This window comes from Hydra vulgaris, chromosome 01, assembly GCF_038396675.1.
Source record: "Hydra vulgaris chromosome 01, alternate assembly HydraT2T_AEP".
NCBI classification, from domain to species: Eukaryota; Metazoa; Cnidaria; class Hydrozoa; order Anthoathecata; family Hydridae; genus Hydra; species Hydra vulgaris.
This window is the reverse complement of record NC_088920.1, coordinates 122,201-132,023: the sequence shown is the minus strand read 5'-3', so window position 1 is coordinate 132,023 and position 9,823 is coordinate 122,201. Positions and strand designations below refer to the sequence as shown.

At 29.0% G+C, this 9,823-nt stretch overlaps 1 pseudogene; it reads right to left on the bottom strand.

The window, feature by feature from the left end:
* Window positions 1–7,800: 7,800 nt before the first annotated feature.
* On the bottom strand, window positions 7,801–9,566 carry LOC136075089 (E3 SUMO-protein ligase KIAA1586-like; annotated as a pseudogene).
* Between the last annotated feature and the right edge of the window lie 257 nt (window positions 9,567–9,823).

Below are 9,823 nucleotides of genomic sequence, written 5' to 3'. Positions count from 1 at the left end.
ACAAGCACATAATTAGCTTATGAAGCCACAACAATGAAATTTCAAAAGCACTACCAGGGACACCATTTCATGGCACCATTAATACTCTGATATTTTACAGAAGATTCATCATCCTAGGCATGAAATAATATAATAACACAGGTTTACACTTACACCAGCCTAATAGATGAAGAAAAGGGTGCAAGACTTGAGGAGTAAGCAGATTCTCTTTAATCCTAAAGTCTTTGCTTCGGAAGCCTTCTATGATACAGTAGCTGGATGGAGTTAACATTTGCCCAAAAAGAGTATTTTTTTTGAGACACCATCTCTAGCCTTAACTCAAACAAGAGCCAAAGACAGAGCTATTTTAAGGAAAGTCAATAGGAAGTAGTAAAAAGACATGGGAAATAATTAAAGAAGTTACAATACAAAAAAACACCATTGTTCCAAATAGATTAAAACTGAACTTGAACAAACAAATATCTGATAAGAAAGAAATAGCTGAAAACTTCAACAAATTTTTGATAATGATAGGAAAAAAATTAGCAGCAGTTATAACTTCTGGAAATAAAACATTCCAATCCTATTTTAAAAAATTCATTATGTAATGGATAAGTCGGAACTGTCTCTAAATGAACTTCAGGCTTCCTTTAATGCGCTTAAAACAAATAAAAGTGCCGGGTTTGATGATATTAATGTTAAAGCTGTTTTTAATGTTATTACATTACCTCTTTTGTTTATCTTCAATCTTTCAACAACAACTAGTATTTTTCCTTGTCAATTAAAAATAGCAAGAGTAGTCCCTGTATACAAAAATGGTGGCAATTCTATAACATCTAAATACATACCTATATCTATCCTTTCTTGTATTTCAGAGTTACTTGAGCGTATTATGTATGCGTATTATGCGTATTACTTGAGCGTATTATGTAACAGGCTCTATATTTATCTTAAAAAACACAATATCTTATTGAGCTAACAGCTTGGTTTTTGAAAAGAGCATTTAACACATCATAACTGATTTAGCCAGTCAAGTTCTGGATGAGTTTGCTAAAAAAAGTTATACTCTCGGCTTGTTCATCGATTTGACACAAGCTTTTGACACTGTTGATCGTAAAATTCTCTTGTACAAACTAGAAACTTATGGAGAGTATCTCATGATTCAACCTATACAAAGTTAAAAACAATAAGTTGCAGAGTTCCACAAGGCTCTATTCTTGGACCCTTACTCTTTCTGTAAATGAAATCTACCTATCTTCAAACATGCTTAATTTTGTTCTTTTTGCTGATGACACTAACTTTTTTTTATATCCATTTTAATATAAAAACAATTTTCTTTACAGTAAACCTTAATGGCTGGGTTTAAATCAAACAAACTCTCTTTAAATATCAGTAAAACTAAGTGCATTTTATTTCATCACCAATCTTCGATGACTTGCCTCTGCAACTTCCTCCGTTAATAATAAATAACAATATAGTAAAGTAAGAGTTTCAGCACGAAAAATCTTAGGAATAATATTTGATGAACATCTTAATTAGAAAAATCATATTACGCAAGTTGAAAACAAAGTTTCATAAATTATAGGCATTATGCATAAAACAAAACTACTAAATAAGAAATGTTTAATAGATTTATATTACTTATTTATCCATAGCTACATAAGCTATTGTAACATTGCTTTGGCAAGTACTTGCCATTCAGCATTGAAAAATATATATATTAAACAAAAACAAGCCAGTATAATTATATGTAATGTGCATGAAAACGCCAACTCCAAGTCGTTACTCCGGGAAATTAAAACTCTTAATGTCTATGAGTTAAACGTGTTCCAAAATTTGTTATTCATGTTTATATATTAAAATGAAATGCTTCCAATATCCTTTAATCACCGAATTCTAAAAATTAATCATAAATACTTAACGAGGTACTCTGTCGATAATTTTAATTTAGTTAAGTCAACTCTTAAAACATCTGATTACTCAATTTCATATAGAGGACCTCGTCTGTGGAACATAGTTTTTAATGAAAATGTGAAAAGTATAACTTCAATAAATTGATTGACGAGCACTGATTTTACTTTTAGATAACACTCCACTATTTTTTATTATTAAAATTAAGTAAAATAGCCTACATAAATAAGCGAAAGTTTGTTAAAAATAAACAGGAAAACAAACCTTAAAAATTTATGATTACTTTACTTAAATGCGTCTAAAATATTGCTTAAGTTTAAAATGCAATTTAAAATTTAAAACAATTACTTTCTTCGATTACTAAGATATTTTAATTAAAAGCGTGCAAAATTTTTCTTAAAATAAACGCATTCATTTTATTTTAAATCGAATATTTTAAAACATTATGCACAAATAATAAAAAAAAAATTTATTAACCACCGTTTTTAATATCAATCTGGAAAATTAATCAGGCTGTTTTGCAAATAAATAATGTTTACTACTATTGTAAACCTTAATTAATTAAAAAAACAGCCCTAATTATAGTTATTTTCTTGGTTTGATAAGTTAAACCAAGTAATTCTAGAAAATAATATTTTAGAAGGTTCTTGGTTGAACTTTTAATAAAAAAACATAATGTTATTAAAAAAATGTCAAATGTTAAATAAAATTGTTGAGTTGATTGTTCGTTAAAGTTATTATTTATACTAATGAACAAAATGTTGCAAAATGCTTTTTGTTAAATTTTCGTCTTTATTCACGAAAATATTTAGAAAAATAAAAAAGTAAAATTTTTTTACACAATTACTTTTTAATGTAAATGCATGCACTTTCCAAAAATTAAAATTTCATTTTTTTGCAATTCGATTTTGGGACCCCTTTTTTTGCAGGGCCCCTAGGCCATGGCGTATTTGGTTACTGGCAATATGTTTAATAATAATAGTGAAGTTAAAGTGGATAATATTAGGCTCAAAGAAGTTATTAATGTAAATATTAATAGGCAACTTGAAAATAGTTGTATTTAAGTAAAAGAAATAGGTCTAAGCAAGATGAAATTAATCGTTGTGGAAATAAAAATTGTAAGAAATAAAAATTCTGGCAAGTAAGTTTTCTACCCAGCGAGCAGAAAACTTACTTGCCAGAATTAAGTGTCAAGCAGTGTTAATGTCTGTTAATTTGATTTTACTTTAGACAATTTAGAACAAAGCAAAGTATGAATTTTACTATTTATAGTAATTAATAACAGTTTTGAATTTAAATGATTTTAAATTTTTTTAAAATTTCAAACATAATTATGTTCTTTTTTTTTTTAGTTGCCTTTGTCATCACTTGATTAGTTTGCTTACTGTTGAAACATGGTTTTAATTTTGTATATTTAATATGATGTGAAATTTACTCTATTAATCATTAGTCAACAGTTAGTGAGAAGCTGGAGCTTAAATAAGAAATGCTGGAAATTAAAACAAAGGTAAAAATAATTTTGTTTACTGGTTTATTGCGTGTGTTTTTTTTACTTTTTTTAACATGCTGCTTTGGAAACACTTTCTTTTTCTCCCTCTCTCTCTCTCTCTTAGATGAGAGGGAGAATTAATAAAACTTTTTAATTACTCAGGGGACAGTATTGTGTGCTTACAAATATTTTATGCTATGCGCTATTGTTGCTGTGTTTTGTGTTGATAGACCTAGGCTGTTATAGCTGTTTTTTATTCTTTATATTTTCTGTTATATTAACTCTAACCCTGACCCTAACCCTAACCCTGACGGATTATTATCCTAATTCTACTAACAATAAAATGCAAATAATATTTTTTTAATTAAAAATTGTAACTTTTTTTTAATTTCTTTTTTTAAGTTTTTTCAGGCTTTACTTGACTTCCATTTTCTGGTACCTGTGTTGTGACAGATTTTAAAAAGAACTTAACTGATGTTAATGCGGTCTTTCTGTCGTTAACTATAAGCAATGATATTGCTGATAGGGAGTCAAATAAAATATTATTTATAGATAAATTTGTATTTAATTTTTTAAATAATATATCAAGTTATCAATGTGATTTTGTTATTAATGATTTAATTACTCATAACCCCTATTAAGGGTTGCTTACTGCTAGTTTTTTTTATTATTGCTACTGTTGTAAATTTCTACTGCTATTATTATAGTTGTAGTTGTTATTTTTATTACTACTGTTATTATTACAATGATTATTACTGTATTATTACACAGGTCAACAAAAAATTTTTTTTCTGGTGCCGAGCAAACATATTGTTTTTTGTATAACATTTCTCATCTTGATTTCAAATATGCAACTCATTTTTCACCATCACCTCAAGTTGTAAAAATAGTTGTAAACATTTATAACATTTTCACTTTCAATTAAAGTGCAAGAGCAAATTTAAAATATCGCGAAAAAAATCATATAGTTGGACCAGTAATGGTACCAACTGTACCATTAACGACCCAACACTTAGCCAACAGTTTATAAAACAGTTGGCTAAGTGTTGGTAAAAGCGTTGCGTTTTTTTCACGGTACCAACTAAATAGCCAACTGTTGGCCCAACTGTAGCTAATAGTTGGTTATTAGGATCGGGCCAACTATTTACCGACTGTTCAATATTTACTGGGTGCCGATTTGATAATCATGTTAGTATTTGCATAATCATTTATCAATGATGTTTTTGATGTTTGATGATCAGCAATTTTATCATAATTATTACTCACAAGTTCAACAGATTTATTAAGTTCGTGTAATTTCTTTTTTAGTTCCTTGTTCTCGTCAATTACTGAGTTTAATTTGTTTTCAAGTTTTGAAATTCTATCAGGTTGTGGGCTGCCAAATTTTAAACAACCGGCTTGCCAATTTTTCAAAAAAAAAAACGGTAAATGCGTTGGGGAGAACGGGGTGAGATGGGACATGGGGTGAGATGGGACTTGGCAATATCTCAGTGAAAAATTTAAGAAAGCAAAAGTTTTTTATATATGTTATAAGTTTGCAATAGCTTCTTCATATTATTGCGTTTTTTAAGTTTCAGAATTATTTTTTTTTCGAATTATTTGCGAATATGTAAAAATCTAACAATTTTCCTGGATTTTGAAGACATCATTAATATTAAATATTTACGTGTTGTTTGCATATATTTTTATGTTTATGGTTTTTAATTATTCACTATTGTTTTATTTAACTACTGAAGAAATGTGATTAGCATATGGCTACGAGAACTATATAAAATAAAGGTTTTCTCACACCTACTAGTGATGGGGTGACTTGGGACTGGAAAATTGGGGTGAAATGAGACACTGTTCAATTTTATCATTATTTTAATTTACTGTACTTTAACTTTTATAATCAATATTTTTGTAAAAAATTCAAGTGAATAGAAAATTATTTTTATGTTTATGATGAGATTTCAATGTTTACTTTATAGTAAAGTGTTTTTTATCATAGAAAATAATAAAAACTATATTGGATTTCTTTGTTACTTTGTCCTGAAGACATCTTTCACAGTAATTATTGTTTTAATGCCACTCATTTTTGTATTTTAAACTCATTTTAAATAAAGTTCACTATTAGCCTCATTAAATTTAATCACATTATAAGTTTTTTAGGGTTGTGATACTGTTTTATTTTCATTAAAATAAATTTAAAATTTATAGCCTAATCTGGATTTTGGTTAATGTAATTAAAAACAGCATAACTTTTTATAATAATGGAGTGAGTAATATAAGTAATAATTTTTCAGATGCCAAGAAAGTACAAACGAGTGACAAGTCGGTTAAAGCCTGATGCTCATACAATAAAAGCTGCTGTGATGGCTGTTGAATCTGGCAGTTTATCACTACGAGCAGCTGCACAAGAGTATACAATTTCAAAATCAAGTTTACAGCGGAAAATAAAGGTTAATAAAGAAACATCTTACAGTAACTTATACTTTGATGAACAACATAAATATATTTTTAATAAGACACAAGAAGATATATTGAAAGTTCAATATATCTTTTTTGACGAAGATATATTGAACTTTCAATATATCTTCGTCAAGCATCTAATATGCATTATGGACTTGATGCTACAGAAACAAAGCAACTTGCATATTAATATGCAATTAAAAATGACATTAAAATACCAGAAAACTGGAAAAAGAGTGAATGGTTTTATTTATTCTTAAATCGTACAAAGTTATCTATCTTATCTAGAACAACTAGTTTTAATCGCACAAATGTAGATACTTTTTTCAAAAACCTTGACAGTGTGCAGAAGCGCTATAACTTTTCGGATGATTGCATTTACAATATTGATGAAACAGGTCTGACAACTGTTCATAAGCCAGTGAAAGTGATTGCTGGTAAAGGAGTAAAGCAAGTAGGACAGGTAACTTCTGCTGAAAGGGGAACCCTAGTTACAATGGTGGGTTGCATTAATGCCCTTGGAAATTTTATTCCACCGTTTTTTATATTTCCTCGTGTCTACTTTCGTAGCCATATGCTTAAAGGTGCATCAACAGGTACAAAAGGTGATGCTAATCCTAGTGGATGGATAAATACAGAATTTTTTTGAAATGGTTTGATCATTTTGTGGAGTATGGACATCCTAGCAAGGATCATCCATTACTTTTAATAATGGACAACCACAAAACTCATATATCGATTGAACTAATGGATAAAGCTAAGGAAAGCAATGCTGTGCTCTTGACATTGCCACCCCATTGCAGCCACAAACTCCAAGCACTTGGCAGATCAGTATTTGGGCCATTAAAGAAATTTTACAATTCAGCATGTGATTCATGGTTAAAGGCACATCCAAATACTCCTATGACAATATATGACATTTCTGATAATTTAGGAATAGCTTATACGAGAGCCTTTACTTCCCAAAACATTGAAAATGGTTTTAAAGCAGCTGGCATTTTCCCGTACGATGCATATGTTTTCAGTGATGTCGACTTTTTATGTTCTAATGTATCTGTTCGACCAATTCCAGCAAATGACAATTCCAACAAACAAACAATCCCCACATCACTGTGTATTGTATCTGAAGTTATTAATGAAAAGAAACAGCAAATCAGCACTCCTGCCTACAATTGGACAGCAGAAGATATAAGGCCATTTCCAAAAGTGGGTGAAAGGGTGGTAAAGAGAAAAAGTGCAAAAAGAAAATGTTCTAGGTCTCTTGTATTGTCTGACACACCAACAAGAAATGAATTAGTTGAAAGTTTATCAAAATGTAAAAGAAAAAAAGAAGATAAAGATAAGAAAAAGAAAAAAAGTTACCTCTTCAGACATCAACGTAATTTTGACTCAATTTAGACATCAAGAAACCTGTTGAACAAAGTTACAAATGCATTTAGAATGGTATTTTATTTTTGTTAAACATAAATAAATTTTGTGTATTGTTATTTTTTAGAAGGAGTAGAATAAACAATAAAATAATGCTTAAAATTATTAGTTTCTATTTTTTTCCCATTTCACTCCAACCATTGTCCCATTTCACCCCAACATGGGGTGACATGGAACAAACAGTGTCACTTTAAAAAACCAAGCCCTTGAACTTAATTTGATGGTTAAATAATAGGTTTTGCAATAATTTAACATGACAATTCATTGGACTATAGTTTTAAACCAATTTGTATGGCTTTTGTGGAAAATTTAAACCGCAGCACGCAGGCAAATTTTTTTGTCCCATCTCACCCCGTTCTCCCCTACATTGTCTTCATTAATTTTTGTACAGTATATAATATATATAACATAACAAAACATTTTTTGCACAAAATAACTATACAAAATATTTATTGCACAATAAAACTAATAAATTCCAAATTTAACATACTACGCTATGTATTTGCCTAATTAATTAATTAATGCAGAGTCCATATGCCTTGTTAATTTGCAGAAACATCATTATTTTGCCCTCTTCTTACCCTTGTTTTATTTGCTAACCTGTGATTCTGGTTCATCCAAGATGTAACAAAAGAAATGGCATCAAAATTTGCTATTGGTTTCCCCAATAAATATATTGTCATCAGATTGGATATATGTAACCTCTCTCAGCTTCTGAACTGCGAATAGCAATTGCTATTTTTTTAGTCCTTAAAATTGAATTGAAATGCTTGCTATTTTTTTAGGCCTTAAAATTGAATTAGGTAACTGAACATTTTTTGGCTGTATGTTTGCATCTACAAAGTCACGAAAATTATTAACATCTACTTTAAACTTTAAAATTTCACATCATTTTCTAACCATGTCTTTACCTTCTAGCCATGGTGACATAATTTCATTTAATGACCAGGTAGAAGGATCTAAAATCCCAAAGAGCTGCACAAATTTTTTATAGTTATCAGTGTCATTGTTCTCATTCTTATCCTCATCCATATCTATATGACTAGCCGATAAAAGTCATGCTTTCATATTCTTTGCCACACTATCTAATAATTGCTCTCTGGGAAGAGACACAAATTTATTATTGTAATTAAATGGTATGCATTTGAACTCATTTGATGAAATTAAATTTTGAACGTTTTGTTCATAGATACCAAAAATATCATTCTTGTTTGTAGTTCTATAACTCTTATAGAACGCTTCATTAATTGACCAGCTTTAGATATAGTAATTTTTCTTGATTGTAGCGCACTGGATAGTATTGAAAATTCTTCTAAGATATCTACCATTAAAGCTAAATTTTCAATAAAATGTGTATTAGCTAATTTTTTTGGCTATTCCTGAATTTGATTTGGACTGGATAAAATGTTTATAAAACGCTGGGTATGCTCTCCACACAGCAGTAGCTGCTCGTAAGCTACAGGATGCCCAACGAGGTCCAAAATCGCGAATAATTTTCATTATTTCTAGGTTTAAATCACTAGAAATAGTTTCCAATTCGGCTTGGTTTTTATTTGACTGATGATATATCGCATATATTTTGTCTAAAAATATTTTTAAATGATTTACTTGTTTAATGTCGCTTATGGAATCATCTAGTGGCAGTGCGTCTGGAATGTAAACAATTACCTATATTAACACCATTTTTTTCTTGTAATTCCAAAGCTGCTTCTATATCAGACAATGGTTTGTTTCGTTTAACAAGACTATAAACTGCGTTGAAAATTTTTACAGTAATGTTAATTGCTTCAGAATTGAATATTTTAACTACATTTGGTAAAACTTGTTTGTTAGATTGAATAATTGTTTCTTGAATTTTTATATGTGAGCATGAAGTGGAGTGTTCTTTAATTTTTTTGCGTAGAGAAGCTTGCCTTGTGTCTTTTTTAGTTCCATTAGGAATTATTGAACATGAAATCCACTCATTTTATACGTGAATATGTTTTTTGTTTTCTATTCCTAAGGTTTTTATTTTTGAACAGTCTTTACAACCTAATTTGCCATCTTTTACTACTAACCATTTATATTGTTCTGTGAACAAACTCACTTGTATTTCTGTCCAACAATCTAGTAGTTGACTATTGCGTACTGTGCATGATTCTAATGATATTGTAGATGATGCTGATGAACATGAAGCTGATGTTTTGTTTGAAATTGATTGTATAGGTTCAATATCTGCAGAACTTGTTGTTTTCTCAAGTAATTCTTTATTGAGTTTTGTTTTTTTGACATTTGCAAAGGACAATAAATTTCCTTGCACTCTCTTCATTTTTTAATAAAAAAAATCTAAAATATAAATACTGCCATTATATTCACACACTTTTTAAATTAATGAATTTATATTATTTACAAATAATAATTTACAATTATTTATTTATGTAAACTAAAAATTTAATTTTACTTATATAACTTACCTTAGCAATTAGACTAATTAATTGTATTTTGTATTGTCAATACAGTAGACAAAGTAAGTTTTTATAGTAAATATAATCTTACGGATTGCATCTCGAAATTCGAAATTCGAGA